The sequence below is a fragment of the Mastomys coucha genome, unplaced genomic scaffold (assembly GCF_008632895.1).
Source record: "Mastomys coucha isolate ucsf_1 unplaced genomic scaffold, UCSF_Mcou_1 pScaffold5, whole genome shotgun sequence".
Lineage (NCBI taxonomy): Eukaryota > Metazoa > Chordata > Mammalia > Rodentia > Muridae > Mastomys > Mastomys coucha.
Window position 1 is genome coordinate 59,601,035 of NW_022196911.1, and position 21,495 is coordinate 59,622,529.

Genomic DNA, 21,495 nt, shown 5'->3' on the forward strand with positions numbered 1-21,495 from the left:
AGGGATTTTTGTGTTTCCTCTTGAAGGGCTTCTAGCTGTTTACCTGTGTTCTCCTGTATTTCTTTGAGCGTGCTATTTATTTCTTTATTAAAGTCCTGTATCATCACCATGAGAAGTGATTTTATATCTGAATCTTGCTTTTCCAGTATAATGGTATGTTCAGGACTTGCTATGGTGGGAGAATTGGGTTCTGATGATGCCATGTAACAGTGGTTTGTGTTGTTTATTTTCTTATGCTTGCTCCCCACCCCCAACATCTGGCTATCTCTAGTGTTACCTGCCCTTGCTAAATCTGACTAGATCCTGTCTTTCCTGTGATTCTAGTTGTGACAGAACTCCTCAGAGTCAAGCTGTCTCTGTGATCCTGTGATTCTGGGATCCTGTGATCCTGGGCTTGTTAAAATGCCTGGGAGTGGAGCTTCCTCTGGGTGTTGTGGGACTGGCTGTGGAGCTTGCGCCCAAGGTCTGCTCAGGACACCAGCCCAGAGAAACTGGAAGGAACCTGAGCCACTTGGCTGGTGGAGTTCTTGTGTGCCTGGTCCCACTGGTCCCAGTTACTCCAGATGTTGGGACAGATGTTGGGTCTTCCTCACCTCTGATTCTCGGCATGTCAGACCTCCTGGGAGTGGAGCTTCCTCTGGGTGTTGAGGGACAGGCTGCAGAGCTTGTGCCCAAGGTCTGCTCAGGACACCAGCCCAGAGAGATGGGCCATAACATATTTTTTTACTTTCATCAATGGAAACTAGACCATATTCTAGAACAATTGCATGTTCCCTCTGCCCATAGCCCACAGATGAGCCTGTGTCTTGCTGTGAAATATCTCTGCTCACTCATGTAGGACTTTAATCTGAGTTGTGACCAAGTGTCATGGTATTGAGGGAAGGCCATTGGAAAGAGTATTAGTAGCTGGTGTTTCCAGAGAGGAGGTAGTCACCACACCACACACACCATATGGGGAAGCTGGATGTAGTAGCTTAGGTGTGCAGAAAGCCTTTCAGTGGTGGGAGGGTGTCGGGTGAGTGTGTCCCCATCAGCATGGTTTTCAAACATCAACCAAAGTGGGGCTGCAAGGAAGAAATTAGCATCTTTGCCCATTTTTTGTCTCTGTGGCTGATGAATGCTGGCTAGACTTGCTAGAAGAACAGGTTTTCATGCTGAGAAGGGAATGGAGGAAGTACAAGGATAGTGGGTAAGTCATGAAGAGAACTGAAAACAACTGAGAGGATCTGGCATGACCTGCCCTCCCGCCTGGGCCTCAAGGCCACTGCTTTACAGGTCACATAACTTTCCTTTGTTGCTGACCTGTTAGCGATTCCTGGGACAAAGTGAGCATGCTTCCACCTCAGGGCCTTTGTACCTGCTGTCTTTGTGCTAGAAAAGCACACTCCCAGATTTCACAATCTCTTCTCTGTCACGTGCTCAGTCACTTACTGATGCTTCCAAATGTTAACTCTGCTGCCACATCTAACCCCATTTTCCTTAATATAGGTTAAATTCTATGCTTTTGCCATAGATATCTTATCTCTTTCTTTTTTCAAGTCACAAAATAAAATCCGAGTCAGCTCAAGAGATGACCACCCTAACACACTGTAAGCATCAATTAACCACAAAACCAAACCATCCATGGAGCCATGGTTCTAGCATTTCCTCCCCTATGTCCAGCACTGAATCAAGTCTCACCTTCTTTTCTACAGATTTTATTTAATTTTGATGTCTTCCAGAATCAGGTTGTTGTATTTCACTAGAGGTCCCACCCTCAATCTCTGCTCCTTTGAGGTCCTTCTTGGAATGTCCTCTACTTTCTGTCTCCTATTCAAAGAATCTTGGGGAAGACCTATATCTCTTACTGTTGCTAAACACAGGATCATGTCTACATGACAACCACAATCTAAAGTTCTCCAAGATAATTGGTTCCTATTAATAAATGTTAGAATTAATCAAGGGATTTGTGTGCTTTGGTGTGTGTGTGTGTGTGTGTGTGTGTGTGTGTACATGCACAGGTATATATATGCACAGCACCTTATGGTAATCAGAGGACAAGCTTTGTGTGCTAGTCCTCTCATTTACAGCTTGTTTGAAATAGAGTCTTGTCACTGTGCCAGCCAGGCTTGCTGGCCTATGAATGTCTGGAGAACACTGGGATTACAAAAGCTTGGGCTACTCCACCCAGCTATTGCATGGGTTCTGGGAATCTAAGCTCTTATTGTTGAGCCTACAAAGCAATACTTTTACTTATTAAGTTACCTTGTCCATCCAACAGTAAGTTTTAAAAGTGATCCTGCATCATTCCAAAGTATAAGTTAAGAACCATTACTTCTATTTTCAAATTCAATTTCAAAGTGCTTATATTTTCAAATTGAAAAGTCATAGAAAATGTCTACAAGTCTGACTGCTGTGTTTTCATATCTCTACCCAGGTAGCCACCATCTGGCTTTTAATGCATCACAGAGACCTCGTCCACATTTCAAAGCCTTCTAGAAAGTCCAGGAGCTATTTTTAAAGACCTCACATAAGTGTCAGCTGTCACATTGCTTCACTGTTAATTCAATGAGTAAACAAAAGGGCTATGCAGTTAATATCCCTGTTGAATTAGCAAGAAGCAATCAGAAAGAAATTAAAAGATAATGAACTAAGATGTGAAGAAGAAGTCTGGGAAAGGGAGAGGAATCAAAACTATTGACCTTGAATAACACTGCCTTCACACACATGCTTGTGCACCAAAGACCATAGCAAATGGAGCTGGTGTTCCTTCCAGTATGTGCTAGCTTGTAAGCCCTGCTTCTTTTATCTAAGGCCAAGGGAATGGGCTCCATTGGCTCTGGGAGTGTCAGCAGCCTTGTTCTCTCTCTTTCTGAGGTAAAACCAGGCATTTATATTAGAAATGGCAAATGGGGGGGCATAGGGAGTATGTGGAGGTCACAGATAGGGTCTCATCTTTAACAAATAACCCAGTGAACTGTTTTTACATGAAAAATTAAACCATCTCTCTCGGTTCTCTAAAAAACATCAGTATATTGTGAACGTAGTGTGTTTACATTTTGACTTGACAAGTGGAATACTTGAGCTGGACAAGATAGTCTTCTTTCATGCAATGCCTGTCCCTTCTGTTACCTATCTTTCCCCAGTAAGATCAGATTCAGGGCTGTGGCTAAAGTGATAGCACAAATGAGATTGCATTATTTTCTTCTTATAACCAAATTTTACCCTTAAATTTAAGAACAAATCGAAATTGAACACACACACACACATATATACACACATACAGAGAGAGAGATAGGCAGACAGACAGACAGAGAGAAAGTGAGAAACAGAGAGAGAGAGGGAGAGAGAGAGCAAGAGTGAGAGAGAGAGAGAGAGAGAGAGAGAGAGAGAGAGAGAGAGAGAGAAGAGAAAGATGTGTATCCTTCATGACTCTAAAACCAGAACCACATGGATGACATTGATAAGTTCAGCTGCCTGTTGGAGATGGAGCCTGAGCCCTTTTAACCATCACATTTATGGCAAATCTCACTCCTTATATTTTAGGAATTTAAATATAATTCCTTATATTTAGTAGAAAATTCCTTTCAACTCCTTATTTCCATCGGAGTTGAAAGCTTAACTAAGTAGAGTCTTGCCCTGAGGGCATCCTTCATTTTATTCACTTGAGTTCACTTGAGGATCATGCCCTGAGGGCATCCTTCATCTCATTCACTTGAGTTCACTTGAGGATCACGCCTCCTCTTAGCCTCTACTTCTTTCAGCTCAGTCTTGAACACAAGTTTAGATTTCCTGGTGCTCCTTTTCTCTTCAAACTGTATATTTTGTATTTATGTTGACAACACTTCCTTTTTTCTTTTTCATTGTAGACCTGCATGTGAGTGATTACTAGCAACCACAGTGACTAATAGACTGTCTAAACATCTCCTTCACCTAAGAATTCAGTCAATTACATTTCAGTTTAGCCTCAGGCAAATTCTTAGGTCAGGAGCAGAAAGCAACCACATACTTTTTCAAATATCACAAGAATGGTCTCTTGCCCAGTGGCTAATATTATTCTCCTCTGAACCTTCTTCAGTTGGGCCTCCACAGTTCACATAGCTCTCAGAACTACGGTTTTCCCAGATCCTACTATGATGACCCATTAAGTTCTGCTTACACCATTCAACTGCTTTCCTGCTCCAAAGTCCCAAATTTGTCAATGTTCTTCCAAAAACCAGTATGGTGAAGCCTTCACAGTGACAGTCCTCTTCCTGGCACCATCTGTCTTATTTACTTTCTTATTGCTATAATAACATTTCATGATGAAGGGACATATAAAAGAAAGCATTTGATTGAGGTTAAGGTCCCAGAGGGTTAGAGTCAGTGATGGAGGAACAAAAGCATGCTAGAAGGAACAGCTAAGAGCTCAGATCTTGATCAGCCAGCAGGGGACAGAGTTTATTGGGATTGGAGTTTTGAAACCTTAAACTCCCACTCTCAGTGACACACCTCCACTGACAAGGCCATCCCTCCTATTCTGTCATTCCTAAACTCTTTCCTAAATAGTTCCAACAATTGGGGACCAAGTATTCAAACATGAGCCTATTGGGGCCATCCTCATTCAAATCATCACAGAGGTAATTCATACCAAATAACACTACCATAGTATACCCTTGCTCTGGTAGGGTGAGCATCTTTATAAGGAGAGATTCCAAAGTGATCATGACTTCCAGGCATAAGGACCAGGGTAATGTCCCTATGAGAGTAAATAAGAAGGCAGCTATATACAAGCCAGGAATATTCTCATTAAAGTCCAACTACACTGATACTTTAATATTTATTTATTTATTTATTTATTTATTTATTTATTTATTTATTTAGTTAGTTAGTTTTTTCGAGACAGGGTTTCTCTGTGTATCCCTGGCTGTCCTAGAACTCACTCTGTAGACCAGGCATGGTCTTGAACTCAGAAATCTGCCTGCCTCTGCCTCCCAAGTGCTGGGATTAAAGGTGTGCACCACCACCACCCAGCTGATACTTTAATTTTTGATTCTCAGCTTCCACTACTATGAAAAAGTAAATTGCTACTTGTAAAACTACCTAGTCTATGGACTTTTTGCTATAGAAGCTTAACCTAACTAATACAGTCCTGAATCTGCTAGTTGATTATTTTCAGCTGGTGCCCTTCATCCTGAAGTGTTTCTGTTCTATTAGAAGTCAGAGTTGGCAGAGTTAGTTGAGTCAGAGCATGCTGGGCCACATGTCCTCAACAGGCTATTTAAGTAGACAAAATAATAGAGTAGGGACTGAGGAGAAAGCTTAGTGGATAAAACTGATTGCTAGACAAACATGAGATCCTGTGCGGGAATCTTCAGTATCCACCCAAAAAACTAAGCATGATATTGTGCGAGCTCATAGCCCCAGTGCTGTGGATTGTGTATGTGTGGGCATTGGGGCAGGGTGATAGGAGAATCCCTGGGCATTTCTGGCTGTCAGCCTAGTTCCAGATTCAGGAAACTGAAAGAAGTCTGTTTCAACTGAATTATATGGGGAGTAAGAGACCAGGACCTTCCCTACTCTCCTCTGGCCTTCATGCACATGCCCACGAATAGGCACATACTACCCACAGGAGGAAGATGAGAGAGAAGGAGAGGGAGAGTAGAGAAAGAGGAAGAGGGGGAAGGAAAGGGAAACAGAGAGGGAGGAGAGGAAGGAGAGGAGGAGGGAGAGAAGGAGGGAGAGAGCAAGTGAAGGAGGGATGGAGAGAACCCAATCAAAAACAGAGACAAAGTAATAGTGAAAATCAGAAGAGGGAGATTTCTGTAAGGTTGTAAAGAGGAAAAGAGGCTGAGAGCCATGCCTGCCCCGAAGTCTGTCATCAAGACATGAAGTTTGGGTTTAGACAGAGGGGAATAAAACTGCATATAACTAATTATCTCAACCCCGCCCATCGCTGAGTTATCACGTTCTGGGCTCCAATCTCTTCTGCAAGGTGGCTTGGCAAGTTGTCAGAATGATGTGAAATCTCTTCTTCAGAGACAAGCTTCCCCAGGCTTCAGTCTCCAGGCACACGATTTCTGGGTAGACTTCTTTTTTTTTTTTTTTTTTTTTTTTTTTTTTTTTTTTAATGGTTTGAAGGTCATTTCAATAATCTGAAAGCCAGGATGCAAGCACAAGAGTCCTTTCAGAATATCATCATTCTTGCCAGGACAGGTACAGTTGTTGAGGCAGAAACACTTTGTCTTCCCGCAGCTGCTCATGCTGGAAATTTAACATTCTTGGCGAGCTTCCTTGAAATAGCTTCCTTAAACGGTGTCTTGGCATCATGTGCCTCGTGGGCATCTGTTGGAATCCACCCAGAGGCCTGGCTTTCCCCTCCAATTTTCAAAGCTTCTAGTGAGACTCTTAAAGGAGAGATGTGCAGCGGTGCCTTTCTCTCCTCAGCTGTCCCCAGTAATCTGGACCTGTGATTTTCACCAGAAAGGGCTCTCACTTGTAAAACAGCTTTAGCCAAAGCAAAGATGAGATTACCTCTTCAGCTATGATTTTAAGTAAGGACTTCTCTTTATAGGATTTTATTTGGAAGGTTATGGAATTTTGTTGTTTGAAAAGAAATGAGGTTTGTTTGTTTGTTTTGTTTGTTTTTAGGGCAGCTGTGTTGACTTAACATTTATGTACATTCTCAACCAGGGGTGGGGGTGGGGAACTCTATCCATCAGTTGACAGTTCTGACTTTCCTTGTGTCCTTCCAAGGCTGCAGTGAACAAGGCACCAGGCTTGACTTCATAGCTATATTTCATGAAGTGTCATTATCCTTCTGCCATAGCAAACTAATGGATGGCTGGGAGGAAAGATACAATTTGGAGGCAATTAATTCTGCTTCACGTCCCAATTCACCAATGCTACACAGCACTTGAGTCCTGACTACAGCTTCAGAGCAGCCTACGGCAGCCAGCTAGGGCTCTTCCTCATGGTTCCACTCTGCACAGGGCCTGCCTTTTCTTTTACTTGCTGTGCTCAGGGGCAACTGGCTGGGTGATAGGGCTGCCCCTTGTTCAGTTTGCGGGGCCCACGGGCTGCTTATGTCCTGATTTACAGCATGAAGAGGAAGAGAGCCCCTGGTACACTGGGGCTTCACACTTGTCAATTTGTCTCCACCCCAGCAGGGCTCAGGCTGCCATCTGCTTGTGATGCTGCAACAGGGACACTCAGCAGCCGCCTGTCCATTTTCCCCCCTCCCTGCAGCTCCTTGCTTTACACTGAACTGGAAATTGGATCAGCTGGCTAAAGATGCTTTGCTCACTAGCATCATCCTAAACAAGAGGCAGAGGGCTGGCCCACAGACATCACCTCTGGGATTCCAGAGGCTTCATCTTCCAATGAGGATTTACAAACCCAAGGGGAAAACGGTTGTTTAGGCAACTGCTGCTAAGAGATCAGCTCTTAAGCCCCCACCTCGACTTCTTTTCTTAGTACAGGATCATTGCAGCAGGAAGCCCTCTGGGAGAAACTGGGCTTGCTGACTAACTCTGGACAGCAAGTCTTGGCCAATGGCTTCATTCATCTCTATCCCTGATTCCACCACTTCCAGAGGTACATCGCTGTACCCTTGCCTGCATGGTCTTAAGTCAAACTCAGTCACTGACTGGCTGACTGGCTACATTGGGCATAGCTCCCATCCCAGTGAGCTTGCCCCTCATCTTCTCATTGGGATTATTTAGGGCTATTGGGTATGGCACTATAGCTTAGCCAGTACCTGGGCAGACTGAGTCTCAGCAAATGTGAGTGTTACATTGAGTGTTATATTAGCATACATCACTCACCCCCACTTAGCCTAGATGTGGGGGAATCAAGCAAACACAGGCATGTTAACATGAGTGTGAATGAATCCACTCCACAGGGCCAGGACAGCAGCTCACACCTGGTGGCAGCAGTTCAGGCTGCTGTTCCATGTCACTTCCATACATTAACTCCTTGCGAATTTCACAATATCATGAGGTAGTTACTATTTTGATGATCACTGTCTCTCACATGAGCAGACATGGGGCTTGCAGGCAGGAAATAATGCCGTAGCCACATAGCTGCACGCTGAAATCTTAATGCTGGACTAGATTATTGTACTTTGGGTCTGAAATGCCCTCTGTGGCCTGCAAGATAACGGCTTGAACTTCTGTTTCACACTGTTAGGAGGTGGAGGGACCTTTCATAGGTGGGAACTTAGGCCCCTGGAGGTAGACTTTGGTGGGGTATTGAGATCCTGGTCCTTTCTCTCTCTTTGCTTGCTAGATAGCATGAGGTAGGTAGCTGGGCTTCTTGTCACACTCGCCATCAGATTACAACTCTCCCTCTCCACAGATTCCAAAGTCACAAAGGCTACGGACTATGGATGGAAATTTCCAATGCCACGCACCTATCCTCCTTATCAGATCTCAGGTTATTTTGTCACTGGGACAGTTAATTAACACCACAAGCTCATAATGTCAACACTACCCCCACTTTACATGAAGGGACAGGCTCAGGAGCCCAGAGGGTCTGATTTGACTGTACTGTATAGAGCACCATGCAGAGCTGAATGAACTTTCCCACCTTGCAAAAGGAGGAAGCCCACAGTAAAGTGACTTTAAAGAGTGAGTTTGGTGTGCAAGTTTGAAAACCAGGGGGAATTTGCTGAGCTTTGTCACTGTGTCACACCAGCTAGTGACACTCCACATCCCACCCTTTAGTGTGATCCCACATCTTGAAGTCACATGCCACAGGTGCCTCATAAGACTAGGAGGAGGAACACCTAGGGTAAAGTTCAATTGCAGCATGCAACAGAAGTGGCCTAGCCTGAGGTTCTTGATCCGATGGCTGACTCCATGATTATTTCCACTGTCTGTTGTCTGAAGGGCACCAAAGCATATCCATAGGCCAGAGGTGAAATCCTGCACAGATCTCATTCTGCACATAGGATTCCTGTTTCCATCCCATGTCCTTACAGATGGGTACCAGCATGAAGTGTGGATGGTGGAAGAACACTCCCAGGGAGGGTGAAACCTAAGCATTCTTCATCATGCATGGGATTTATGGTCAGAGAGAGGAGAGGCTATCTGCAGTGCCCCTGAGCCTAAATTTCCCAGATGGTCAACCTCCATGGCAGCCCAGTGTTTGGAGTCTGTTGCCAGGTGTCATGTTAGAGATACCAGAAAGACATTTTCAGACAAATGGCCTGGTAGAGGACGGCACAAGTTCAAATGCCATGCTAATGAGAAAATGGGACACTCTCCAACCACTGTAAGTATGAAACCCATCTAATTTCTTAAACACGTTCTCCAAGAAACAAGTATAGTTTAAATCACTTCACACATGAGACTTAAATCATGCACTCAAAAAGACATAGCCAGGAGAAGAATTGGAGATTGATTTGAAACAACAACAAAACAAAACAAAACAAAACTCCCTCACTTTTTTCTGTATTGCATTGTTTCTCAACATTTATGGAGTACCTGCTGAATACCAAGTAGTTTGTGATACACATCACATATACTACTTCAGTTAACCTTCAAAGAGTCCTGTTGAGATAGCTGTCTTAAGTAACTTGGCTAATGTTTCACAGAAAGTAAAAGAACAAAATTTGAATTTAATTTTTGTTATTTGTACCAAACCTATGCTCTTTCTACATGATATCATTAGATTTCTTTCTTTTAAAAAGGTGGCTGAAGAGATGACTCGGTGCTTAAGGGCACTGGCTGCTCTTCCAGAGGACTCCAGCTCTATTCCAAGCACCCACACCAGGTGTCACACACTGACCTGTTAACTCCAGTTCCAAAGGATCCACCCCTGTTCTCAACTCCCCAGCACCTGACTCAGGCATATGCCCACTCACACATACATAAATGTAATTTTAAAATAAATCTTTAAATGAATGCTCTCCTTAACTTCTTCCTATATCTTAAAAAAAATATTCTCTCCTGGCAGTGGTGGTTCACGCCTTTAATCCCAGCACTTGGGAGGCAGAAGCAGGTGGATTTCTGAGTTCAAGGCCAGCCTGGTCCACGGAGCGAGTTCTAGGACAGCCAGGGCTACACAGAGAAACCCTGTCTCGAAAAAAACCAACCAAACAAAAATTCTCAAACACATTATATGCTATGTAAGTATTAGCGTATTCTGTATAAACACTACCAACCCTTTTCTGTTTATCTTAGGAACCAAAAAACTCCTACCTGCCTCACCCCTTGGAGTTGCCAGTTGACATCACTTCCTGTGATACAAGATTTCAAGAGCAAGTCTTTGAAGTCTTGAAAGTGGCTTTGCTGAGATATCTGCAAACCTTTCTTATGAGAACTACTTGAAACCCATAGTGGGACTTGCCCTTCTTTCGTGTGCATCCTGGATCCCATGAGTTGATGGATCCTGTTTCTTTATGCTGCCTTATTTGAAACCTTTCTGCATCTGCACCACTGGACCATGCTCAGCTAAGGGACTCTTTGTAGTCTCCCTTTGCTCTTCCCTGACCTTGGTCCATGGTGGAGTAGTAACATCCTGGTAGACAGTTAGGCAGATCTATAGCTGAGCCCAGAACTTTGCAAACTGGCATTGATTCTCAGCTAAGGTGACCAGCTTACCCCTGCTTGTCCTGAATGTTTTCATATGAGAACTTAAACCAAGCGCTCTGGGACATCCCTAAGTCTTAGACAGATTGGATAGTGGGACACACCATCCTTATGAGATGAAAATCAAAAACAACAGTAGAGACCTAGATAATGAAACCATATAAAACAACACAAACTCTCTGCCTAGACATTATCTATCTTGAAACAAGGAGACTTTCTGTGGCTCAGAGCCCCGTGGAGGGTGTGTGAAAACGGCAGTGTGCTGCTAACCCAGGTTCACAATCTGAGATGCATGCTCCAACCACGGCTGGAGCTTCCTGCAGAGAGTGCCAGATTCCCCCAACTGTGATGACACCGGAATCTTCTTGCCACTAAGCCTGACCTTGTACATGGCCATTGAGCTATTTCATTCTTCTAAAGTCTTGATTGTTCAGAGAAGGAGGGTGAGCGATAGACCAGCAACATGGCCGCCATTGATTAATGAGCCCCCTGCTGCCCTTGTGCCTTCAGGACTCACTGGCATGCAGCTTTTGCCCTCCAAGCCCTGCATTTAGAGGAAAGAAATGAGAGGTCTCTTTAGAAAGCCTTGAAGGGCCAAGGCGTGAGGGGTTGGGCAAGGCTACAGATCACTGGGGAAATACCAGCCTGACCCTCTCCAGCCCTCAACAAAACCTTTTCTTGAGTGATTAGCTGCAGAGAAAGGTGATTTGTTAAAACCCTGGGTTCATGGCTTTGTGTCCCAAGCCTAGGACATCTGGCAAGAGCCGGGGAGCTCTCTGATACCAGACTGGAGCCCCCTTTCTCATCCACTGGACTGTGCACCATTGAAATACTGGTTACTCATTTTCATGCAAATCCGTGAACTCCCAGAGCAGATGTGAAACGTTTGGTTCTGTTCTTGCTCACTTGTAAAGAACTAATGCAACTTTTTTTTTTAAAGGGAAGGGCAGTGTTGGGCTGGGAGAGGGGTGAAGGTGAAGGGGGGGGAGGGCAAGGAGGGGCCTGGTGTGAATTCCAAAGAGAAATGGAAGTTTACTTCAGTGGCTTTCTTTTTGGTGGGCCTGAGTGCAGCAGGTTATGTGAACGTCAGCCAAACCAATATGAGACAAGAAGGATAAATAAATATGATGGTAGGGAGATATATCCAGCTTATAATGCAGACAACATTTACATAATATAAAAGCAGAGAGACACAGGAGGCTCTACCCAGTGAGATCCTTGGAGGCAAGATTTTTTTTTTTATTTTGCCCTCTGAAGATTTTCTTAACAGACATAGGTCATGCTTTAATGACTTTATATTTATAGTATTATTAGAAACGAGACTAGCTTAATTGGAAGGTGGTAGTTGTCCAAGGGATCTACTTCTGTTTCAGTCCATATTTCCCTTTTATTATTGATGGAAAGAGCGAGGGACAGATAAATAACTTCAGAAGCTGTCAGGCATTTAATACTGTTACTCTTCTGTGGCTCATTTGACCAAAGTGCCTATATTATTGATGAAATGGTAATTCTGTTAATGACAGCATTGATTCACTCGAATATCCAGATTTGTTTTCCACACTGTCATCAAGAAAATTCCCAGGGAGAAAGACTTATGATGCATTTGCTGATGGCATACTGTCCCTCTTGCCCAGGATTTGTGGGATGTTTAATGCATGCCACAGACAGAGGCTGACATCTGAGTGGCATGCCACCTCAGGATTGTTTACACCTTTCCCCCAAATGTCTGCTCTGCCACACTAGCTCCCTTCACTCACCTTAACAGGCCTGCTGCATCAAGAGCCTCTGCATGCTAAGTGGGCAGGCATCTATCTCTGACCTGTCAACTTCTGTCAGTCAGTGGCTTAGATGTCCCCAGTCCTAAGAGTGGCCTGATGGCTTCTTAAACATAAAATTTTCCATGGACTCCTTAGAGAGTCTCCTTTCTTCGCTACAGTAAGAACCCTAGAACCCCAGGTGAGTCTGGCCAACGGGAACATCTGGGTCACGTGGTTAAATGATGTTTGTGGGTTGTTTATGGGATGAAGGGGCACCATCAAGTACACTGAGCAAAGCGCCCTTTGTCCTGGCTCTTGTCACAGTGCTGCCTGTGTTCCTTTGCAGGTCAGGTGTTTGGACCATCTCTGACCTGTTAATGCCTCAGGGCACTTTTGTTTTTTTTGACTTGTTTTGTTTTTGTTTTTGTTTTTTGTTTTTCCGAGACAGGGTTTCTCTGTGTAGCCCTGGCTGTCCTAGAACTCACTCTGTAGACCAGCCATGGTCTTGAACTCAGAAATCTGCTTGCCTCTGCCTCCCAAGTGCTGGGATTAAAGGCGTGCACCACCACTGCCTGACAGAGTACTTAGTATCCAAAGAGAGAGGTGGCATTTCTAGCAATGTATCTGCTGATCCCTCATACTCGCCCTCCTGAGAGGCTCGCTCTCACCATTCTTCCATGTCTAGGGAGAGACTTTAGGACTTCTTCAGGCTTTGCTTCTCGATACCCTAGAGGAAAGTGTTCTCAAGATTGCGGCTTGAGATCCTGATAAATACCATTATTTTTAACTTTAACCCCCATAGAGACCCAATTAAGGGGGCAAGGGGCTAAAGCCTAAGTTGGGCCATAATGGCTTGTCTTGAGATGGGTACATATGAGTCCTTGCATGGTAATTTCTCTGAGTTATTGTCTCATCTATGACACACAGGCATGTATATACCACAACACACACACACACACACACACACACACACACACACACACGCCCACATGCACATGTACACACACACCCATGCACACACGGAAAGAGAGTCAGATGCATTTACATATACATGCATGTTCACATATACCTTTTAAAACCCTCACACTTATTTTCAAATATCTACCTCTGCTTACGAGTCAGGTCCACATGCCTTTTCGGGTCAATACCCTGCTCTTCTGAATCAAAGGAGACAGTGGGTACTGTCCAGATGACTCTGAGCATCTGTACACAAGGAAGAGTTCTTCTTTGCCTGCCTCCCGATTCTAAGCGAGACCTGACAGAATGGTGCTGGCCAACATCACAGTGCTGCAGACAGCTCAGCAGAGACAGCTTGCTTACACCCCATAGAAGGGTTACCCCTTGCCCTAGTCACACTTAGCCCACCCAGCCTGTCCCTCTTCCTGCCTGGATATGCCAGTCACTGCAAACCTCTTGACGGGATGATCTCTTCCTTTCCTCCTATCTGTAAAACCATAACCTTGAGAGACAGCCCCTCCCACACAACCTCATACTCTCCTGGGCCCCAGCAGGGCACCACATTCCTGATTTCCTGGTAGTGTCTACTATTTGCAACACCGTTGTGCATTTAATGGTGTTACCTGTATCATTAAGCATCATTCGGACCGACCATTAGCTCTCTGTCATTCCACTAAGAGAATTCTATGCCTATGATGGCTCTTTCCTCTCTTCCCTTCCCAGTTAATATGCTTTCAGTGCCTATTCCGTGTTCTACATGAGTGGGCCAGCTAGCAAAGGCTGGCTGGAGGCCGCCCTTTGGTTGGAGACCCTAGTTAGCAAGTCAGACTAGCTGTCACCCACAAGGCTCAGACTTCCAGTTGCCTCCAAACAGAAACCATATTTATTTTCCCCAAGATAATCACGTACGTTAAAGTTTTTTTTTATTACCATTGCTGGGATACCCTTAAATTGCAGCATAAAACACACTATCCATGTGTTTGGCTTCACAGTATTTCCACTGTCATTCTCAAATTGGAATAAAGACAATATTTACCACCAACTGAACAGTTTTTCTGAGCAGACACTTTAGTGGTCCCTTATATAATATGAACACAACCCGCATGCACAACTCAACCCTGATAGTCTCTTGAGGAGCCAGCATCATGTACCTCTGAGGACGAGGAGACTGGAGCAAGGCTAGGTAAATAGCTTACTCAGATGGGGCAGCTTCAGGATGGGGAAGCTAGGCTCCAACCCAGGGAGCTCAGCTCTAGGACTTAGACTGCTCACCAGACTGCTTCTGGGACCGTTTCTAGAATTGTTGTTGTGTGATGTTGCAAATTTCCTTTGTATGTTATTTTTTATTTTTTATTTTTTATTTTTATTTTGAGACAAGGATCTCACTATGTAGCTGTGGCAGTCTGCCTATAAAGACCAGGCTGGCCTCAAACTCACAGAGAGTTTGCCTTCACTTCTGCTTCCTGAGTGGAATTAATCTGCTGGGCTTAGAAGCATGCATCACTATACCTGACTCATTTGTACTTTTAAATTATTACATTTTCAGATTTGATTTTCTTACTTAAATTCAATTCCCAAACTACCTAAAAAGAGCTTTCTTTTTACAAATTAGTAGTATCAGCTTAAATTGTACTGGTGCTCAGATTATTTTGAAGTACTAGCAATTTTAGAATTTTTTTTCCTGTAAGTGTAAAAATGCACACTATTTTCTATACCTCTGCTTTTCTGAGCAGTAGTTCCAGTAGGTTTACAGTACTTTATTTATGACAAGAGCTCTTTAAGATTGTATAGGCTTCGCTCTGCTGTTTATGAGCATTTGTCTTTACAGCAAGAGCTGAGGCTAGCAGCTTTCCCTGTTTGGGTAACCCTCCTTTCTACCTGAGTTTCCTGGGTGCCCTGCCTTTATTAGCTCCCCCTAATAGGACAAAGTCTTCCTGTGCTTGCCTTCCTTGACAATTCTCATGCGTTTTAGATCAACTTTAGGGTTGGTTGCTTTCGTTCTGGGCTGTATCTCAAGTACAGTGACGTATACATGTAATTTTATTTCTATCTTCTCCATTTCTATTATTGCCTTTCTGATGTTTACTGTTTCCCTCCGTGGTTTCACTTTCCAAGGCTTCAATTACCAATAATTGTTCACAGTTTACATATATTAAATGAAAAATTCTAGAAATAACTTCTTTGCCATTCTAGGAAAACTTCTCCCTCCTGGTCATTTTCTGTTCCCTATCTTCCTGGCTACTTTTTATTTCTGATGAATTTTAATATCCCTGCTCATACCTCCAACCTTCTCTTCTGTGTTGTCCTGCATGCTCTCATTTCCTTTTTGTCTGTCTTATCCTCTCATTCTTACTCCTTCCTTCAGTGTGCAATACATCCTTTGTTTTATCTCACCAGGAATCCAGCAAATACTCTGTAAAGTCCACCTGTGAGTGTAATCTAGAAACTTCTGGTTTTCCTGAGGTCTGATTTCCTTCCATTTCCCATTATCCATCCAAGTATAAGCTTCTATGTAGGAACCATGTTTGATTCTATCTGTTTTTTCTTCATTTCTTTGAACTTTGTGTTTTTTATTGTAACCCTAGTGAATTTAGAAATAATAGTAAGGAAACATGAAACAGAGTCTATTGCATGAAGAAAACCAAGGCACACAAATTAATCTCAAATTTCATTTTCTTAAATTGTTAAAGGACGTAATTACCCTTGGGCCACAAGGAAAATGGAAAGATCAGATGTGCTAAGTTGCCTGGGAAAGAATGAGTGTCTTTCTTCTTATAGTATGAACTGCAGATCTAGTTGTCCCAGGCTGGTACATAGGTAATAGGAAGGCTTTGCATACAAAAAAATGTTCATATTGGAACCCCACATCTTACCACATCATTGTAAACTTGTGATTAGTGTCAGCTATTCCTTCATTTTTAATTTTCATTTCAAAAGAATGAACTCCCACTGACTCTCTTTAAATAACTCCCTAACTTCTTTCAATGGCATGCGTCTGGAAGCTCCCAGAGAAGGTAGGAATGTTATGTTGGTTCTGTCAGTGTTAGGATCTGTGGTCATATAGGATATGAACACACATGTTCACTCGAAGAAACAAGAAGGTCCCTTCACTTTCGTCTTTCTAAGTCCATGTCACCTGATACCCTGATTGCCACGTCTGCACCCAGGAATTTGTATGATTACTTTCTCCCATATTGAGACCATTTTATTAGAAAAGACTATAGACCACCTCCCCTTTATCCATGGTTTCATTTTCCATAGTTTCAATTACCAATAGACAACCACAATCTACACATATTAAATGGAAAATTCTAGAAATAAACAACTCCTAAGCCTTAAAGAGGAGACATTTAGAATAGCTCCCTTAAACCCAGGACATGCCTTTTCCTTTGCTCAAGGTACTCACTCTCTGGCTCTCCCCTCCATTAGGATAATTTAGGAACCATTTTGGTCATTAGCTGACTGTTTTTACGTTTGTATGTTTGTGTGCTAGTCATCCTTATTTTCACTAATAATAGCCTTGCATTAGTTGCTTGGTTTGCTGCTAACTTTTCAAAGGGGGACACCTCCAGAGGGGTAGCATCTGTCAGGGTGGAAAAGCCACAGCATGGAGGCATGAGCAGGAAGCAGATGACCACATTGTAATTCATACACAGGAAGCAAAGCAAAGCAAAACAAAACAAAGCAGAAAATGGGGTGAGGCTATAAGTCCCTAAATCCTGCCCTATGACATACTTCTTCCAGCAAGGCTGCACCTCCTAAATGTCCCATAACCTTTCTTGCAAACAGTGTCACCACCTGGTGAACAAGTGTTAAAATACATGCACCTATATATTTCATTCAAACTGCCACAGACTCCAAGCATGAGAGAAGGGTTCTTGGCCATTTGAGCACTCCAAAGAGGAGCCTCAGGATACCCATCTCACATCATTCCAAGAAGACTGAACTTAACACACAAGACACTTTGAGAAAAAGAGAGCATAGTCATACAATTTATATTACTCTATTTTGTTCCAATGCCTCCCTTTAAAGACTAGTTTTAAACATCACCTACTGGACTAAACTATAAATTAATCTTTAACACAGACTTGAAGGTTTAGAATTTTACAGCTTTCATAAGGCTGCCAACTAAGTTCCTTCTTCATGTTTTTCTTGTTATAAAAATCTCCTCCTACCTTTTTCAAGTGCTCAGAGTATTGATTTGGAAGTAACATTTCCTTCCACCACGTCTAGAAGAATTGATTGCAGAAGGCAGAAAGATGCCTGCAATTACAAAGGCTTCTTTCTTTTGTATTAAAATCCCCTTTTCATTTATTTATTTATTTATTTATTTATTTATTTACTTACTTACTTACTTATTTAGTGTGTGTGTGTGTGTGTGTGTGTGTCCTTGTGGGTAAGTGCACACACATTCTGCCATACTCACGTGGATATCACTGGACAACTTGTATGAGTAGATCTTGCTCTTCCTTCATGTGGGTCCCAAAGGTTGAATTCCTGTCCTTAAACTTGGCAGCAAGTGCACTTCACCCCAACAGCCCTCAGAGGCATTCTTAGAAAGGACCGTTCTATAACAACATCATCATGTCTTCTCACTTTTTGCCATTCCTTGTTTGAAGAAGGGAATATGGAGGGAACTCTAGAGTGAGCAGCAAGGAAAAATGCGGTGGAGTGGGGGTGACGGAGAGAAGGGCTTGGCTCGCTCAGGCCAGAGACTCTGGCATTAAAGTGTATTCCCAGCCATGGGCTTACATATGGCATCTCTGAGTGCTGTGGGGGCTCAGGGTGTAAACCTTTCTCTGCAGGTCAAATCCTCTTGCTGCATTTCATCTTCTCTGCCTCAGCTTCCCCACCTTAAAGTGGGAATGAGAATTACTCTGTAGGGTTGTTAATGGAGCCAAAAAACTTGAAAACCACAAAGAGGCAAGTGTGTAAGTATCACCATCTCTTAGTGCGCCTAGTTCTCAGTACACAAAATGACGTCTCATCTTAGCGGTCATGCTGGATCCCACTCTCCAAGTCCCTGCACTCACTTTTATTTTTCATCTTACAACACTACTCAGGTGACACACTGCACTCAGAGATCTGAAGTCTCATCTATGCTCAGGCTGGTGATGTGGCTTGGAAATGCACGGTGCTGGGCATCAGCAGCAGAGGCCATTCCCAACAGTCATCCAGGGAATAGTCCAATTCGAGGTGCACCAAGTTGCCAAACTTGAGCAACCAGTTTATTATATGAATTTCAAGTCAGAGTATATTTGGTTTATGATGTACCTCTGGTCATCCAAGGAACATCTGTACCACCAAATTTCTGGTCAGAATGTCGTCTGTGCCTAAGTTTCCAAATGAGCATGAAATAGTAAATGTATTAAATTGAGAGAGTCATCGCTTAGTGATTAAATATTAGATTATGGCTCCAGCATGATTCAAGCACACATGAAATTATAATTTATGCCTACTTTCCTTCTGTTGGTAATCCTTCATTATGTCGGTTTGGTGATATAAATTTAATGCCATTAAATTTCATCAGCTCAAAATGGCATTGTGCTTCAGCTGTGATTGATATTGGCCTAAACATTCTAATAGGGCACGTGGCAAAGTCAGTTACTCAGGAGAAGCCGTGGGCTACAGACAAATGTGTATTGCCTTGTGAAGTCATTCATATTGGCCATGGCTTAGCAAAGACCATTTACCAACATTTTATTTTTGTTTGTTTGCCTTGTTGCTGTTGTTGCTGTTGTTGTTGCTATTGCTGTTGTTGTTGTTATTGTTGTATTTTTCAGACAAGGTCTCACTATGTGGTCAGTCTCTGACCACATACTTCCATACTCTAGAGTCTTAAGTGTACCTTTAGCCATCAAGCAATCTCAAATACAGAAGAGTACAAAAAGCCAGCCAGCCAGGTCCATGTTCACATCACCTGTGCCTCTTAAGCATTCTGTACCTGGTTCACCAATCCAGGATTAGTGAACGATGTAGTAGTGTAAGATGTAGGGTTGGTATAAAGAAAGTGTACATCGTACAACCAATACCAATGACACTGTTTGCTCTTCTAGAAGACCTGGCTTCCATTCACAACATCCACACAGTAGCTCACAAACCATCTGTAACTCCAGTCCCAAGGGATTCAATGCCCTCTTCTGGTCTCCATGGAAATCAGACATGCACAGAGTGCACAGACACTCGACAAAAGGTAAGACACTCCACAAAAATAAATAAATCTTTAAAAAAAAATTAAGATGAGGATTAGAATGGTGTGGTCAGGGTCTGTGGCTGCTGCTAGATAGGGTTTTGAGCCTCAGGTGAGCCCACAGGGATAGCTGCTCTCACAGATGTCCTCAAGCTGGCCCTCAAACACCAAACCAAGTAAACTACAGATAGAAATACAACCTGCTGTACCTTAACCTCAGTCAGGGAGAAGTCCTATGGGCGGGTAGGCCGGGGGTGGGGAGCGGTGGCAGTGGCTCATAGTTTATGTGCTCCGAAGGCAGAGTGACTGACTGTGCCAGGGTAGTTTTCTGTCAATTATGACACGAGTTACGTTCTCAGGGAAGGGGAATCTCAGTTGAGAAAATGCCTCCATCACTCTGGCCCATTAGCAAGTCTGTGGGACATTTTCTTGATGAATGATTTATGAGGTCCACTTGGGCAGTGCCACCTCTGGCCATGTTGTCCTGGGCTGTATGAGAAAGCAGGCTGAGAAAGACACAAGGAGCAAACCAGGAGGCAGTATTCCTCCAGGACCTCTGTTTTAGTTCCTGCCTCTAGGTTCTTCCTGTGACTTTCTTTCCTGGAAGACTATGCCTAGAGCAAAATAAACCCTCTGCTCCCCAGGTTGCTTCTGGTCATGGTGTTTGTCACAGAAATTGAAAGGAAATTAAGCAAGTGACACTTAAGACCTTCCGCTATGTTGTTCTCTGCTGCGGAGGATTTCATTAAAATGTCTATTTTCTAGTGATCTATTGCTACCTGAAGTTTTTGTGCTGTGCTCTCAGATAAATGTCTGTGCGTGGATCAGCCTCGCTCATCTTGATCTGATCTCTGGGCCACGCCAAGAGTTAGAGCGCCACAGGAGGCGTAGCATCCACCTTCATGAGAGGCTGTTAGGATTTTACATAGGATTTCTTTAATGAGAATGGATTGAGAATGGCCTGGATTTAAACTGTACATCTTTGGCAAATATTTATTTGTGCCACTGGAACAATGCAAGCGGAACATTCCAAATTTTCATTTAATGGTCAGAAGCCTCCAAAAGTGTGTTTACAAAGACTCCACAGTTGGCCTCCACAGTTTAAGCTTTTCTGTGTATTGGTTATTCCTTGAAGGGAAGGGAATGTAAATTTCTGTTCAAATTAAAAACATGTGAGTTAAGCAAAATTCATAATAATCACTTTTACGTATTTTCCCAAGGGACATGCAATCACGTGTCTATGTCTGTTAAAAGTCTTAAGCACGAATGTGCATAGCAACTTACATGAACAGCTCCAAACTGCAAAAAAAATTACCCATATATCCAGAACATGTAAATGGATAAGCAAACTGTAATATAGCCACATAACAGAGCACATTTGAATGATTGGAGGTAGTCATAACAATACAGATGAACTGTCAAGTAAACATACTTAAAGAAATCAAACTGCAGGGTCATATAAGGTGTTGTCCTATTTACATGGAATTTTAGACAATGTAAACATAATATAGAGCCAGGAAGAGGGCTAGGCCAGAGACAGAGCAGGAAGATATAGGAAGGGGTCACAGATAAATTTCTTATTTTGATTATGATTATGGGCATATTTATGTGTCAAAGGCTAAAACAGGTACATTTTAAATATGTATATGCCAATTACAGCTCATTATAGCCCAGCAGTTAAGAGCAATTGTTTCTCTTGCAGAAGACTCAAGTTTGGTTTCCACTTTCCATGTTGGGAGGCCCTTAACTGTCTGTATCTTCAGCTCTAGATGAAGTGATACCCTCTTCTGGCCTCTCAGGGGACCCATATACATTGCAGGCACATATGTGAGATGAGTACACAGGGTATACATAAATTAAAAAAAAACAGTAATTTTTTTAAAGTTTTCATTTATATATATTGGATATTAGCCCTCTATCAGATATAGGATTGGTAAAGATCTTTTCCCAATTTGTTGGTTGCTGTTGATTCCAGAGAACCAAATAACCCTATTAAAAAATGGGGTACAGAGCTAAACAAAGAATTCTCAACTGACAA